Source organism: Balaenoptera musculus, chromosome 8 (genome assembly GCF_009873245.2).
Source record: "Balaenoptera musculus isolate JJ_BM4_2016_0621 chromosome 8, mBalMus1.pri.v3, whole genome shotgun sequence".
NCBI lineage: Eukaryota > Metazoa > Chordata > Mammalia > Artiodactyla > Balaenopteridae > Balaenoptera > Balaenoptera musculus.
In genome coordinates, this window is record NC_045792.1 from 82492000 (window position 1) to 82508639 (window position 16640).

Consider the following 16640-nt stretch of genomic DNA (forward strand, 5'->3'; position numbering starts at 1 on the left):
ACATAAAAATGATAAAATTATATAGAGAATTATCTAGTTATCACAAAAATCAGGACATTGGTTACCTCTAAGGAAAAGGAAGATTATACCAAGAGCTTCTGGTATGTCAGTAATGATCTATGGTTACTGAATGTCTGCTTTATACTTATTCATTTTATGTTTCTATATAGTATTATATTTCATAATAAAAAAAGTTTAAAATGATATACTTTCTGAAAAAATATATTGTTAAAGAGAAGGAAGAAAGGGCTCCTCTTTTTTGCTAACAATTTTATTTTCTTGGTCTACATTTCTAATTTTTATTGCAATATTTTAATAATAAAGAAATAAGTTACTATGCCTAATTCTCCAGAATCTTAATAAAGAACAGATTTTACAGGCTTCCCAAATGGCCACAAAAAAAGTACCAGGTCATTAAAGAGTATAAGATCAGTTATTTTGTTAAATCTTTGCTTAGCTCAATGTTGTGCTTGTTGCTTTTTCTTCTTTTCAAGAAAATGTATGCTTACTTTCAAAAAAAACCCTAATTACATCCAGATATTAATTTTATGCAGGCTGCACTCCAAAAAATATATAATAATTTAGCTCAAAAGTAGGAAGAAAAACTTTTAACTCTCACACATTTTAAAACAATTTTAGGAACACCTGTGTTTGCATTCAGTATGAGGGTTCATAATAGGATGGACACAAATATGACACTTGAGATCCAATCCAATGTCACTCTGTGTAAGAATGGTTCACTGTGTGTACTAGAAAACATAATCGCTAGATTATAGGATGGATATACAAAACAAGTTACACTTAAAGTCCACTGTATAAAATGTAATGTAGGGTAACTCACTCAAAATAGATCCAACAGTGTCTAATTTAAATTATACTAAAGATGTTTTAAATAGTTCCTTTGGAAAAACATACAGGGAATTTAAATGATTACAAAAGAGATAATAATAATAATAATCGGACAAATTACAAACATATACACACACATATAATTTAGGAAATCCTAAAAGTTCCATCACCTACAAGCACCCTTCAATGTATGTTTGTTACAACTTTTAGATGCCACTAAACAGGAAGCAGACAATAAAACTTAGAAACAAGACTATCAGCACTTTCATCAGGCTTCAGATATCAACATAATGGGTATCACCCATTATGAAAACAGCACTGCTTTGGTTGTATACTGTTGTTTTTTGTGAATGCAGGCAAGGATTCCCCTCCTTAGTGGGTCCAGCTAACCAGTTATTTGCCCATCTATTAAGTGCCAACTTTAAAAAATTACACTATGTCCAGCAGGGAGCAGCATTACAACATTCATAAGACTTAACCACAACATGAAACCGACAGAAGAAAAAGAAGGAAAAAAACCCACTTACCATAGGTCTTTTCAATGATACATTCAATTTTTAGGCAGTTGCAGGGCTTCCAGAAAAAAACATCTAAAGCATGTCTCAAAGCATATATAGGTGATCCATGGTTTCAGGATTCCTAAAGCAGGAAATCAAAATTATATTAAGTAAAGGCTTCTTTCAGCCATATTTAGTTGAATTAGTATATAATATGACTAAATGTCTCTCAGCTGTTAAGGTGCATCTTCCTTATTGGATCAATAGGATTCTGAATTCAGATATTCAATGACACTTCGGATAAAATGATTTTAAAAAGCAGAATACTAAAGTCCTTTATTTACCAGAGAATTTAAGTAGAAGAAAGTAAATGGGTGACATAATACATCAATCAACCTAGAGAAAACTGGTCAAGGACTTAAAGGAGTTGATAAGCCAACCATATACAGTTCTGATATATCAAATCCTTCTAAACAATTTGCAGGTAATAGAGAGGATATAACATTCATTTCTACAGGTCAGCATGAATGAATATCTAGGGTTAGTTTTAGTTTTAAGAATACAAAGGCAGCAGAGAAGCAGTTTGTAATGCTGGTATGTTAAGCCTGATTAGTCAGATATTTACTGAATATGAGGAATGCACCTGATATTGTAGAAAAACTCCATGACCAGTCATAATATGTCAAAGGCAAAACATATTATGTTTGATATTCTCCTGGATGTCAAAACCTGCCTCATATTCAACAATAATAACTCCATGTCAGTTCTTACAACTGAGGAAATGATGTATCACCACTGTTACTTGAAACATTAAACAGTTTGCTTTATATGTGTTTACATGCAAAGTTTCATTGTTTACACCAAAACCCAAATTTTTGCCATTAAAAGAAGATAACACATGAATATTTACCTTGAAATGTATATAATATAAATAATAAATATATATAAGTTTGTGTAATATACAATATCACATGTCAATATATCATAAATATTTACTTGCAATTTAATGAATAATACATAAAATGGTTCCCACTATTTTCTACAGGGAAAATGACATGAGAAGCTTGACTTGAGTGTATGATATCAAGACTACAGTTACTCTCTAATAATCATCATTAATTTGACTTAAGTTGAAAGAAACTCTGATATATTCATCTTTTACTCTTTAACGCTAAGCTAGTCATAGCATTATTTCTTATTTTTTGCTCTCCTTAAAGTCTTCCCCATCCTATTTCTTGCCTTTGCTTTTGTACATTTCACTTTTCTGATACTTCCTCATTTTTGCCAATCTACCTTCCCTCTCCTTTATAATGCATTTCTGTTTCAACCCCAATTTTTGTTTTATTTAATCTCCTCTCTTTATGACCCTAACATCTTTCTTCCCTTTTCTCTTAGGACCCTTAAAAGTGAGGGTTTTTTTTTTCTTTTTTGTTTTTTTCTGTAACAACAATCTGCTTAAATATACTCTTTCATCCACTTACAGGCACTGTGCTTGATCTTAATAATCCCACCTGATTAGAACACTCAACTAAATATACTTAAATTATATTGCTGCTACTCATAAAAATATTTTTTCCTCTGAGTTACTGAAATATTTGAAGAACTCACTAAACATTTTGGAGCCAGTCTTTTTTTTTTTTAAAGATTTATTTATTATTTATTTATTTTTGGCTGGGTCGGGTCTTTAGTTGTGGCACACAGGATCTTCGTTGAGGCATGCGGGATCTTTCATTGCGGCGCATGGGCTTCTCTCTAGTTGTGGCGTGCGGGTTTTCTCTCTCTAGTTGTGGCATGTGGGTTTTCTCTCTCTGGTTGTGGTACGTGGGCTCCAGAGCATGTGGGCTCTGTAGTTTGCAGCACACAGGCTCTCTAGTTGAGGCACGTGAGCTCAGTAGTTATGGTGCGTGGGCTTAGTTGCCCGGCTGCATGTGGGATCTTAGTTCCCTGACCAGAGATCGAACCCACGTCCCTTGCATTGTAAGGCGGATTCTTTACCACTGGACCACCAGGGAAGTCCCTGGAGTCAGTCTTAAAACACCCCAAATCTCAAGGAAATCTAATCACACACTCCTTCCATTCAATTTGAGAGGTGATTTAGGATCTTACTATATGGTGTGAATAAATACTGAGTAACAAACTTTTTTAAGTTAACAGAACTTTGCTGCTTTTATTCATGTGTGTGTATGCCCATGTGTACAATATCCTCATCAAAAAGCAAAGACACATTAAAGAGCCCTGTACTTCTAATATATATTATAAAGTCTAAAAAGAAAAGTGATTTCCCTATTCGGCACTTTCTAATCTGAATATTAACATTAACAGTATTAGTGTATGGTGAAATAATCTCACAACAAAATATTATGCAAAACTTTGAGTTTTAAAAATGATAAATAGATTATATAACACATTTATAATATAATTCCTAAAAAGAGAATATAGTGGGTTGAGTAGTGTTCTCCCTTCCCCCCAAACTCATGTCCACTTGGAACCTCAGAATGTGACCCTACTGTAACACTGGATCTTTGCAGATATAATCAAGGTAAGGATCAATATGAGATCATATTAGATTAGGGTGGGCCCTAAATACAATGAGAATGTCCTCAAAGGAGACCGAAAAGGACACACAGAGACACAGAGAAAAAGACAATGTGAAAATGAAGGCAGACATTGAAGTTATGTTGCCACAGCCAAGGAAAGACAGGAGCCACCAGAAGCTGGAGGAAGCAGGGAAGGATCCTCCTCTAGAGCTGTTAGAACAAACATAGCTCTGTTGACACCATAATTTTGGACTTCTGGCCCTGGAAACTGTAATGAAGTAAATTTCTGTTGTTTTAAGCCACCAAGTTTGTGGTAATTCGTTATGGAATTCCTAGGAAATTAAAAAGATTTTGGTACCAGGAAGTGGGGTGTTGCTGTAACAGATAACAAAAAATTTAAGAAAAATAATAATAAGACTGAAGAGACTATTGGTAGATTGCCTTGAAGAGCCAGCTGATACTGGATTGACCAAAAAGTTCGTTCAGGCTTTTCCATAAAATGGTACAGAAAAACCCGGACAAACTTTTTGGCCAACCCAATAGAAATGAGACGTTAAGGAGATTCTGGTGAATGCTCAGAAGGAAGTGAACAGGATGGCTGAGAACACTTGTATCACCTTAGAGAATACACTTATTTGTCAGGAACAGAATGCTACAGAAATATGAACATTAACTGGACTTCTGGTGAAGTCTCAAGAAGGGAATGAGAGATGTTATTGAACACTAGAGGGAAGGCAGTCTTTGTTACAATGTAGTAAAACTGAAATGTGTTCTAATGTTGGGTGAAAAGTAGAACTTGTAAGTGATGAGCCTGAATGTTTAGCTGAGGAGATTTCCAAGTAAAATGTTGAAGGCATGTACTGGTTTCTCCTTGCTGATTATGGTAAAATGTGAGAGAAAGGAGATAAATTGAGGAATGAAAAAGGATAAAAGGAGATAAACTGAGAAAGTTAAGCAGAAAGAAATCAGCACTTGATGATTTGGAAAATTCTCAGCATATCTAGATTGCAAAAGATGCTAACATGACAAATCATTAGGAAAATGCAAATCAAAACCACAATGAGATACCACTTCAAACTCATTACAACAGCTATTATCCAATAAATAAAGAAAGAAAGAACAAAAGTTGCTGAGGATTTGGAGAAATTGGAACCTCTCTGTACTGCTGGTGGGAATGCAGAATGCTTAAGCCACTGTGGAAAACACTTTGGTAGTTCCTTACAAAGTTAAACATATGCTTCAGCAATTCTACTCCTCGGCATATACTTAAAGGAATTCTAACAGATACTTGTACTCTGATGTTCATTACACCAGTATACACAATAGGCAAAAGATGGAAACAGAACAAGTGTCTATCAACAGATGTATGGATAAACAAAATGTGCTATATACGTACAATGGAATACTATTCAGCCATAAAAAGGAATGAATTTCTGACACATGATACAAGATGGATGAACTTTGCAAAACACTATGCTAAGTGAAAAACATTATGCAAATGCTAACAAAGAACAAATATTATATGATTTCACTTATGTGAGGTACCTAGATAGGCAAATTCATAGACAGGAAGTAGAATAGAGGTACCAGAGGCTGCGGTGATGGAGTGGGAAGGTTATTGCTCAATGGGTAAAGCATTTCCCTTTGGGATGATGAAAAAGCTCTGGAAAAAAGATAGTGGCAATGTTTACACATCATAAATATACCTAATGCCATTGAATTGTACACTTAAAAATGATTACAATAATAAATCTTATGTTATGTATATTTTTATCACAAAAAGATTTTTCCTATGGGAAAAGGACCCAAGACCTTGAGCCAGATGCAAAGGCTGACATAACTACTTCAACTAGAGAATCAAGACTGAGCTACTGATAAGCTCTAAAATGAACATATTCCAATGCTCAGTGAGGGAAAAGGATCATCATATATGATAGCAATTCATTAATTCCATATGAGTTCATTTAGGAAATGTTAATAGAAAAGGAAACATGAGCTGCTTTTTAAATTTTTTTAAAATAACCTTAGAATACCAAACAGACTACAAAATTAATTTCAAATCTTTCACTCTGGAGAATGATAAAATTATAGTACAAAATGGCCTTTAATTTTTTTTTTTTAATTTTGCATTTTGGGGAATGAAAAAATATAAAAGGTAAAAACATGGCTTTAAATTTCTAAAGATTTTTAAAAGCAAATATATTTAAATGATTAAAAATCTTGTTTCAGTGCTGGACAACTCTGATAAAAAGTTCTTTAATATGAGTTGAAACTGAACTTTCTATGCTTTGGAGAAACAAAGGGGTCTGATTTCTCTTTCACAAGATTAAGACAGGTCTTCTGAAACTCAAAATCGTTCACCTCTGTGTTAAATTTATGTCTCACTTACTACTTGTTTCATATCACATTCTCGAACCATCCTGGTTACTATGAATTTACTCATTTTATCAAGACAAATATGCCTCATTCCTTATGCAAGTATCCATTAGCTGGCTAAATAAAAGGCTATCTTTAGGAGGATACTAATGCTGAGTTTGGGTCCAGGTACAAATTGTAAATAAGCTTGAATTTTGTCATCAGACAGCTCATCACAGTTGTGAATCCTAGCTCTATCATTTACCAGCTATGTGAGAAAGATGGTTAATTTTATGTATCACCTTGACTGGGCCATGCAGTGTCAAGATATTTGATCAAACATTATTCTGGGTGTTACTGTGAGGGTGTATTTGGATGAGATTAACATTTGGATCCTCAGATTAAGTAAAGCAGATTGCCCTCCCTAATGTGCGTGGACCTCATCCAATCCACTGAAGGCCTCGGTAGAATGAAAGGCTGACCCTTAGGCCACTAAAAGGGAGTGAAAAGCAGCAACATACTACAGGTTATGAAAACTTTTTAAAAGATAGAAATAACAGTGATAGGTAGAATAGGGCAGAGAGAGCAACATCCTAGCACAGGGTTTGGCAAACCATGGTTCACAGGGCAAACCTTCCAGGTTACCATCTGCTTTTGTATACCTTGCAAATTAAGACTGGTTTTTATACTTTTAAATGGCTCAAAGAAAAGAAAAGAAGAATATTTTGTGATGTAAAAATTATATGAAATTCAAATTTCAGTGTTCATAAACAAAGCATTATCAAAACACAGCTGTGCTCATTTTTTAATATACTGTCTACAACTGCATTCCAATGGTAACGTTGAAAAGTTATGAAAGAGGACATGTGGAAAACCTAAAATACTTACTATTTAGTCTCCAAAAAAGTGTGTTGACCCCTGTCCAACTACACACACAGGAGAATGTTTCAGAGAAGATGTAACTTTTCTTCCTGTAGAAAGGGGTTGTGGGCTGAACCAACAGTTATGGAGGATAAAAAAAGGTTTAACCTGCCTGAGAGGAATCTGGGCTCCAAAGTATAGTGGTTGAAACCTAGGATAGGATTCTCCTTATCAGGCTATTAGAGACGGACCTGGCCTGTCTGCTTGCTCTCTGCTTATCCACTCTGAGCAAAACACACCAATAAATTAGTCCTACCTATACCCAAAGCAATCTACAGATTTAATGCAATCCCTATCAAAATACCCATGATATTTTTCACAAAAGTGGGACAAATAATCGTAAAATTTATATGGACACGCAAAAGACCCCAAATAGCCAAAGCAACCTTAAGAAGAACAAAGATGAAGGTATCACACTCCCTGACTTCAGACTACTACAAAACTACGGTAATCAAAACAGTATGGTACTGGCACAAAAACAGAAATACAGATAAATGGAACGTAACAGAGAGCCCAGAAATAAACCCACGCATTTATGGTCAGTTAATCTATGACAAAGGAGGCAAGAATATACAAAGGAAAAAAGAGAGTCTCTGCAATAAGTGATGCTGGGAAAACAGGACAGCTACATGTAAAAGAATGAAAATAGAATATTTTCTCATACCATAAACAAAAATAAACTCAAAATAGATTAAAGACCTAAATCTAAGACCAGAAACCATAAAACTCCTAGAAGAAAACATGCAGAACACTCTTTGACATAAATTGTAGCAATATTTTTTGGATCTGTCTCCTAAAGCAAAGGAAACAAAAACAAACATAAACAAATTGGACCTAATTAAAGTTAAAAGCTTCTACAGAGCAAAGGAAACCATTGACAAAACAAAAAGAAAACCTACTAAATTGGAGAAAATATTTGCAAATGATATGACTGATGAGGGGTTAATATCCAAACTATATAAACAGCTCATACAACTCAATATCAAAAACAAACAAGCAAACAAACAAAAAAACCCTAAACAACCCAATTTAAAACTGGGCAGAAGACCTGAATAGACATTTTTCAAAAGAAAACATACAGATGGCCAACAGGCACATGAAAAGATGTACAACATCAGTAATCATCAGAAAAATGTCACTCAAAACCCCAATGAGATATTACCTCACAACTGTCAGAATGGCTATCATCAAAAAGACCACAACTAACAAATGTTGGTGAGGAGTCTGAGAAACGGGAATCCTCATATACTGGTAGTGAGAATGTAAATTGGTAGAGCCACTATGGAAAACAGCATGGAGAGTCCTCAAAAAAATTAAAAATAGAACTACATGTTCCAACAGTTCCACTTCTGGATATATATCCAAAGAAAACAAAAACACACAATTTGAAAAGATATATGCACCCCAGTGTTCACAGCAGCATTATTTACAATAGCTAAGATATGAAAGCAATCTAAGTGTCCATCAACAGATGAATGGATGAAGAAGATGTAGTATACATATACAATGGAATATTAGTCATAAAAAAAAGAAATTCTGCCATTTGCAACAACATGGATGGACCTAGAGTATATTTTGCTTAATAATAAGTCAGACAGAAAAAGACAAATACTGTATGTTATCAATTATATGTGAAATCTAAAAAATAAAATGAATGAATATGACAAAACAGAAACAGACTCATAGATATAGAGAATAAACAAGTGATTACCAGTGGGGAGAGGGGTGGGGGGAGGGGCAAAATAGGGGTAGGGGATTAAGAGGTACAAACTACTATGTACAAAGTAGAGAAGTTACAAGGATATACTGCACAGCACAGGCAATATAGCCAATATTTTATAATAACTTTAAACAGAGTACAATCTATAAAAATACTGAATCACTATATTGTACACCTGAAATTAACATAATACTGTAAATTGACATACTTTAATAAAAAAATACTAAGTCCTACCTACCCATAAGGAATTCCCATCAGTATTCTTTCCGTTTAGGGTAATTTGCTAGAGAAAGAAAAGAAGAGAAAACCCACTCCAGTTATCTATATTATTCAACTGGTCATATATCAACATGAATGAGCAACCAAGGATCAGCAACATTTAAGGAAACCACAAGAATGAAAAAGAAGGCCCATGATGAAAAACAGAACAAGCAACTCTGGAGAAATCAGAGGTAATTCAGGGAGGAAAATAAAAGGAAAATAATTCTATTTAACATCTTCAGAGATATTAGTTAAGATATTGTATCTATGCGACAACAGGCATATGAAAGAGTAGAATTAAAACAACAAAGAGTAGAGTTTAAAGAAATTTAAAATAGAATGCCTGTCCACCACCAACTCCCCCCACATATACAAAAAAATAGAAAAGTTGAAACAAAAGTTGAAGAAATACAGAATAACAACCCAAGGAGGGTAATAAGCTCTCTAAAATGTTACAGGAAAAGACCCCCCAGGGAATACAGAGCAGGAAAAAGAAAAATAAATAGATCCCTAGATACATCTTTCATGTAGAGCAGAGGTTGTCAAACGAGGGCCCATAAGCCAATTCCTGCCCACTCCATTTTAGCAAATAAGGTTTTACTGGAACACAGCCATGCTCATTCGTTTACATGTTGTCTATGGTTGCTTTTTTGCTACAACAACAGAGCTAAGTAGTTGCAACAGGGACCATATGGTCTGCAAAGCCTAAAATATTTACTATTTGGTCTTTCATAGAAAAATTTTGCTAAATATTGATCTAGAGCTATGCTGTCCAATACAGCAGCAACTAGCCAAAAGTAGTGTTTAAATTTAAATTATTAAAACAAAATTAAAAATTCAGTTCCTCAATCATATCAGCCACATTGTAAGTACCCAATAGCCATATGTGTTTAATGGCTATTATACTGGTCAGGGTAGATATAGAACACTTCCATCAACACAGGAAGTACTACAGGACAGGGCTTACCTGGAAATTATAATATAATAAGCCACTACAGCTATATTTTAATTATTGCCTTTAAAAGTGCTACAATGAACAACAAAAAATACCTAAGAGAAGCAGGAAGAAAGATTAAATTCAGAAAAAGACAAAAATTAGTAACATTAGAAAAGGAAATAATTAATGCCTAAATCTAAGGCATCATTCTATGAAAATAGCATTAAAATAGATTTTTTTAAATCCTTTAAAGTTACTGAGAGAAAAATCCAAAGATATAGCATTACAAATGAGAAACTAAATATCATAATGGATATGGACGAGATTATGAAACAACTCAATGTAGAGAATGCAATTAATTAATGCTACCAAGTTTGAAAATAATTTTAAAAGTGTTTCCTAAGAAAATATAATTCAAAGAAAGGTAGAACAAGAGCTGTGAACAAAAAAGTTTAAAAAAATGTGTAATTTAGTTCTGAATTTACGATGAAAATGTTTGCTAGGATTTTTAACTTTCATCTTATCCTACAAGAAACTTCATATTCTTAAACTGGGAAATAGCAGTCAAAATATTTCCCTCTGCTAACACTACTTATTGGGCCAAGAAATATGTATTTCTTCAGAGGGGATCAGCACTAGTCTAAATGATCTTTCATGCAAAATCAGTAGATGTGATGTAAGAAGCTTCAGGAGGAATGGTTTTAAATATCTGGCCTTTCCCTGGGGTCCCATAATTATTCATACTGTGGAGGAATTGATACCTCATCAGAAATGTCCAGGATAATTAGAATAATGCATGGGCTTAGATTAGCACCGCAGCTTTATGCCTGTGAGACTCCTCTAGTTGACACAGGAAAGGGGCACCAGGCGTTAGTCAGCAGTTGTTAAATTCCTTACTTGTGCTCCATGCAAAGAAGAACAACAGTCCCCGATTGGGAGATACACCTATGCTGGGCCATTCTACCTCTGGAATTTCTTTTTCCTTTAACACTAAAAATTTTTAGTGTTTTAGTGTTTACCACTAAAAATGTCTTGTTCTCCTTTATAGACACATTTACTTGAAAAATCTCCTTGAACCAAAACATGTTTATCTTTTGACACATCTACCCTATTACACTGAATATTCCCAGATGAGTATATAGTGGATTTTAAAATTTTAACTTAAAACCCCAGTTTTCTGCTTATACTTAAGAATCCACTACAATTGGGATGAACGTAAGTTCTCACGTGCCCTGGACAGTCCCAGATTACACCTGCTTTCCTGGCATCCAATATAATTCATGTATTTCAGCACTCTCAAAAGTGTTCCAAAAATTATTGAGGAAATCTAAACAAAAAGTAAAAAATGTTTTAAAATAAATGATGAAAACATAAAATGTTAAAAGTTGTAGGATACAGCTAGAACAGTGCCTGGGGAAAATCACCCTTAACTATAAATAGTATACTAGAAAAGAAGAAAGGTGGAAAATCAATGAATTAAGCTTTTATCACAAGAGAGAAAACCCAAAATTTCAGCAAATCAAAACCAAAGAATGTAGGAGGAAGGAAATAATAAGAGCAATAATCAATAAAATAGAAAGTAAAAAAATTTTACAAAAACAGGGAAAAAATTTAAAAGCCAAAAGTTGGGTTTAAAAAAAAAAAGATTAATAAAAATGAAAAATCCCTAGCAAACCTAAAAAAGGAAAAAAGAAGAAACACAAGTAACCAATATCAGCAATAAAGAAATCATTTACAGTCACTAAAAAGTAAGCTCATAACAGACGAACCCTCCCTTAAGTAACAACCACAAACTCAGGACAAAATACAAGAACAATTATGTGAAGGCTCTACAGATTGAACAGAACAAGATTTTGTTGGTGAGTCAAACTTGTAAGAAGGGATTTCCAAAGGGTGAGCATCTTACTTTTACTGATTTAGCTTGAGTGCAGTGCAGTACAGGTGGTTAAAATTCTGAGAGAAAAGAAGTCATCCTCCTGGAGAACCTGAAGAATCATACACTAACCAATGGAATGGTAAGTCCAGAAAAGTCTACCTAATATGTGTGACTCTATTTACTGAAAAAGTATGTTCAATATGGCAGGGAAAGAACTGTCTTTTCAATAAATGGTGCTAGGTCAATAGGATATCTATGTAGGAAAAACAAATACACCTTCAGCCCTGCCTCACACCAAAGACAAAAAAAAAAATCAATTCCACCAGCATGCAGACTCAAATGTTTAAAAGTAAACAGCAGGGCTTTTAGATGAAAATATTGAGATTATCTTTGGACTCTTGGGAGTAGGCAAACCTAGCCATAAAGTGCTAGACATAAGGAGAAAAACTAATCCTTCAGAATACATTTTGACTAAAATCAAAAGACGATGAACCGGTTTGCAAGGCAGAAATAGAGACACAGATGTAGAGAACAAACATATGGACACCAAGGGGGGGAAAGCTGGGGTGGGGGGCTGGTGGTGGTGGGATGAATTAGGAGATGGGACTGACATATATACACTAATATGTATAAAACAGATAACTAATAAGAACCTGCTGTATAAAAAAAATAAATTTAATTAAATTAAAAGAATACGAAAAGGAAAGCCACAGACTAAGAGAATATATTTGTAACACATTTATTTGAAACTGAACTCTTAACCAAAATATAAAAAGAACTCCTACAAATCCAGATTGAAAGACAAACAATGCAATTTTTAAAAATTGGCAAAGACACAAATAGACTCTTCACAGAAGAGGTTATCCAAATGGCCAATAAACATAAGAACAGGTGCTCAACTTCATCAGTTCAAATCCAAATGAAAATGTCATACCATAATCCTCCCCAAATGGCTAAAATGAAAAGAAAGACAATACTAAGTGTTGGTAAGGATGAGAAGCAACCAAAATTCTCTAACATTCCCGGTAAGAGTGTAAATTGGTACAACCATGTTAGAAAAATGTTTGGCCACAAATAGTAAACTAGCCAAATCCCTTTCAACAGTAGAATGGATAATGAATTGTGACACAGTTACACAATACTATATAGCAATACTATACAGTAACAAATACTCCACAACTGTACACATTAATAACAGACATTTCATAAATATAACAGTGAGCAAAAGAAATCCAACACAAGAGTAAATGGTGTATGGCCTCATTTATATAAAATACAAAGACAGCTAAAACAATCTGTGATGTTGGAACTCAGGACTGGGATTTCCCTTTATGAGTATACTGACAGGAAGCAAAAAGGGATTGCATGGGGTCCAAGAACTCCCTCTGTGCAGGCATGACCCTGGCATTCACTCATTCAATTATGCTGCCAGAATACTATCAGGCCCCATGATAAGCCTCACCATTTCTGTTATATGCTTTACATGCACAGACACAATGGTAATATGAGCCCTCGGTCTCAGAAAACTCAAAAGGCCAACCAAAGGGGTACGCACTTCTGTCATGGGGCGCTAGTTGCTTATCATGACCATTATGTTTTCTGGTGTACCTTTAATAGGTCACTGCAGTCTTTCAATTGTACCTGCAGACTTCTCAGAATACCCTTGCGGAAATGGTCCCACTATTTAGCCACAAGGGTGATATACACGCTGTTTATGAAACTCTCAGACTGAGATTTTATATAGCTGATTTCTTTGTACTTTGGACACTTTTTTTTTAGGGACTTTATTATAGAGCAGTTTTAGGGTTACAAAAAATTAGGAGGAAGGTACAGAAATTTCTTATACACTCCTTACACCACACATGTATAGCTTCCCCCATTATCAACATCATTCACCAGAATGGTGCATTTTTTACCAAGGAGGAACCTACACTGACCCATCATAATCACGCAAAGTCCATAGTTTACCACAGAGTTCTTTCTTGATGCTGTACATTCTGTGGGCTTGCACAAAAGTATAATGACATATACCCATCATTATAATACACAGACTATTTTCACTGCCCTAAAAATCCTGTGCTCTGCCTATTCATCTCTCCCTGAAACCATCTCTGCCAATCACTGATCTTTTTATTGTCTCCATAGTTCTGCATTTTCCAGAATGTCACATAGTTGGAATCAGTATGTAGCTTTTTCAAATTGGCCTCTTTCACTTAGTAATTTGCATTTGAGGTTTCCCCATGTCTTTTAATGGCTTAAGAGCTTGTTTGTTTTTAGCGCTGAATAATATTCCATTGTCTGGATATACCACACTTTATTTATCCATTCACCTACTGTAAGACATCTTGGTTTCTTCCAAGTTTGGGCAGTTATAAATAAAGCCTCTATAAACATCCATGTGGAGGTTTTTATATGGATATGTTTCCAACTCCATGGGGTGAATGCCAAGGGGGCACAATTGCTGGATCATATGGTAAGAGTATGTTTAGTTTTGTAAGAAACCTCCAAACTGTCTCTCAAAATGGCAAAAGCATTTCGCATTCCCACCAGCGCTGTATGAGAGTTCCTGTTGCTCCACATCCTCACCAGCATTTGGTGATATTAGTGTTCAGGATTTTGGCCCTTCTAATAGATGTGCAGTGGTATTTCAATGTTGTTTTAATTTGCATTTCCCCTGATGACATATGATGGGAAGTATCTTTTCATATGCTTATTTGCCATCTGTATATCTTCTTTGGTCAGGAGTGTCAAGGTCTTTCGCCCATATTTAAATCAGGATGCTTATTATTATTGAGTTCTTTGTGTATTTTGGACAACAGTCCTTTATCAGATGTGTCTTTTGCAAACATTTTCTCCCAGTCTGTGGCTTGTCTTCTCATTCTCTTGATACTGTCTTTCACAGAGCAGAAGTTTTTAATGAAGTTCAGCCTGTCGATTATTTCTTTCATAGATTATGCCTTTGGTGTATCTAAATTTATTTATTTATTTATTTATTTTTGGCTGTGTTGGGTCTTCGTTTCTGTGCGAGGGCCCTCTCCAGCCGTGGCAAGCGGAGGCCACCCCTCATCGCGGTGCACGGACCTCCCACCATCCCGGCCTCTCCTGCTGCGGAGCACAGGCTCCAGACGCGCAGGCTCAGCAGCCGCGGCTCACAGGCCCAGTCGCTCCACGGCACGCGGGATCCTCCCAAACCAGGGCTCGAACCCGCGCCCCCTGCATTGGCAGGTGGACCCTCAACCACTGCGCCACCAGGGAAGCCCTGGTGTATCTAAAAAGTCACTGCCATACCCAAAGTAAGCTATGTTTTCTCCTATGTTATCTTTTAGGAGTTTTATAGTTTTGTGTTTTACACTTAGGTATGTGATCGACTTTGAGTTAATTTTCCTGAAGTAAAGTCCGTGTCTAGATTTATATACTTATTGATTTTTTACATGTGTATGACTAGTTGTTCCAGCACCATTTGTTGAAAAGACTATATTTGCTCCACTGTATTGTCTTTGTTCATTTGTCTAAGATCAGTTGACTATATCCATGTGAGTCTATTTCTGGGTTCTCTATTCTGCTCCACCAATCTCTTTGTCTATTCTTTTGCCAATACTTTATAGTAAGTCTCGAAGTCAGGTAGCATCAGTCCTCCAACTTTGTTCTTCAATATGGTGTTTCCTATTCTGTATCTTTTGCCTCTCCATATAAACTTTAGAATCAGCTTGTTAATATCCAAAAAATAACCTGCTAGGATTTTATTTGGGATTGCATTGAATCTACAGATCAACTTGGGAAGAAATGACATAATGAAAATATTGAGTCTCCTATCCACGAATATGGAATATCTCTCCATTTATTTAGTTCTTCTTTGATTTGGTTCATCAGAGTCTTGAACTTTTCCTTATATAGATCTTATACACTTTTTGATTCATACCTCATTATTTTATTTTGGGGGATACTTATGTAAATTGTATTGTTTTTAATTTCCAATTCCACTTGTTCATTGTTAGTATATAGGAGTTTATTTTATTTTGATATCAAGGTCAGAAGGTTTTACTGAGGATGTGTAGGTTGAAGTGAGATTTGAAGGATAAATAGAAGTTAACTAGTGGCCTTTTGGATGAAGGGAACAAGGTGAGTACAGGAGAATAAATGAATGATAGAGTGAAGAGAGTAAGGGAATTTATAGAGTGATGTGACTAGAGAGCTAAGTAGTGGAAACCAAATGCATGTCCTTAAAAGTTTTGTTTTTATACTATATGATCAGACATCTATTTTGAAAGGATTGGGATGGCTCTTGAATGGAGAATGTACTGCAGGAGAACCAAAGATGAGAGCTAAATGCTCTAGAATGGATTAGGGAGTTACTGAGAAGTAAACTCCATAAGTCTTGGTAAGAGACTGGCTATGGAGGAATGAAGCTTAAGAGAGGAATTGAGTATAGTGAGTTGGCTCAGGCAACTAATTCTACAAACGGTCTTATCATTTACCTAGATACAAAACACCAAAGTTCAGTCTGGGGCATTATGAGTTTGAGGTCCCATTAAGACTTTCAGAAAAAAGGTAAATATCTGAATTTATGATTCTCAAGATCAGAGAAGCAATCTGGACTATAAATATGTTAGTCATTGGTATATAAATAGGAACTAACGTCCTGGGAATGGATGAAGGTAAAAATATGGAACAAGAAAAGAGAAAATGG

General features: G+C 35.1%; 1 protein-coding gene across 3 annotated transcripts in view; it reads right to left on the minus strand.

Moving 5' to 3' along the window:
* The window catches only part of IMMP1L (inner mitochondrial membrane peptidase subunit 1), a 74510-nt gene that overhangs the window by 54172 nt on the left and 3698 nt on the right, over nt 1–16640 (minus strand). For 2 of the 3 annotated variants that reach the window (XM_036860076.1, XM_036860074.1), the window contains exon 2: nt 1377–1488. The gene's annotated coding sequence lies outside the window, so the exon portion shown is untranslated. Of the gene's footprint in view, nt 1–1376; nt 1489–9117; nt 9163–16640 lie in introns of all 3 variants that reach the window. The other variant, XM_036860075.1, reaches the window with a different exon arrangement.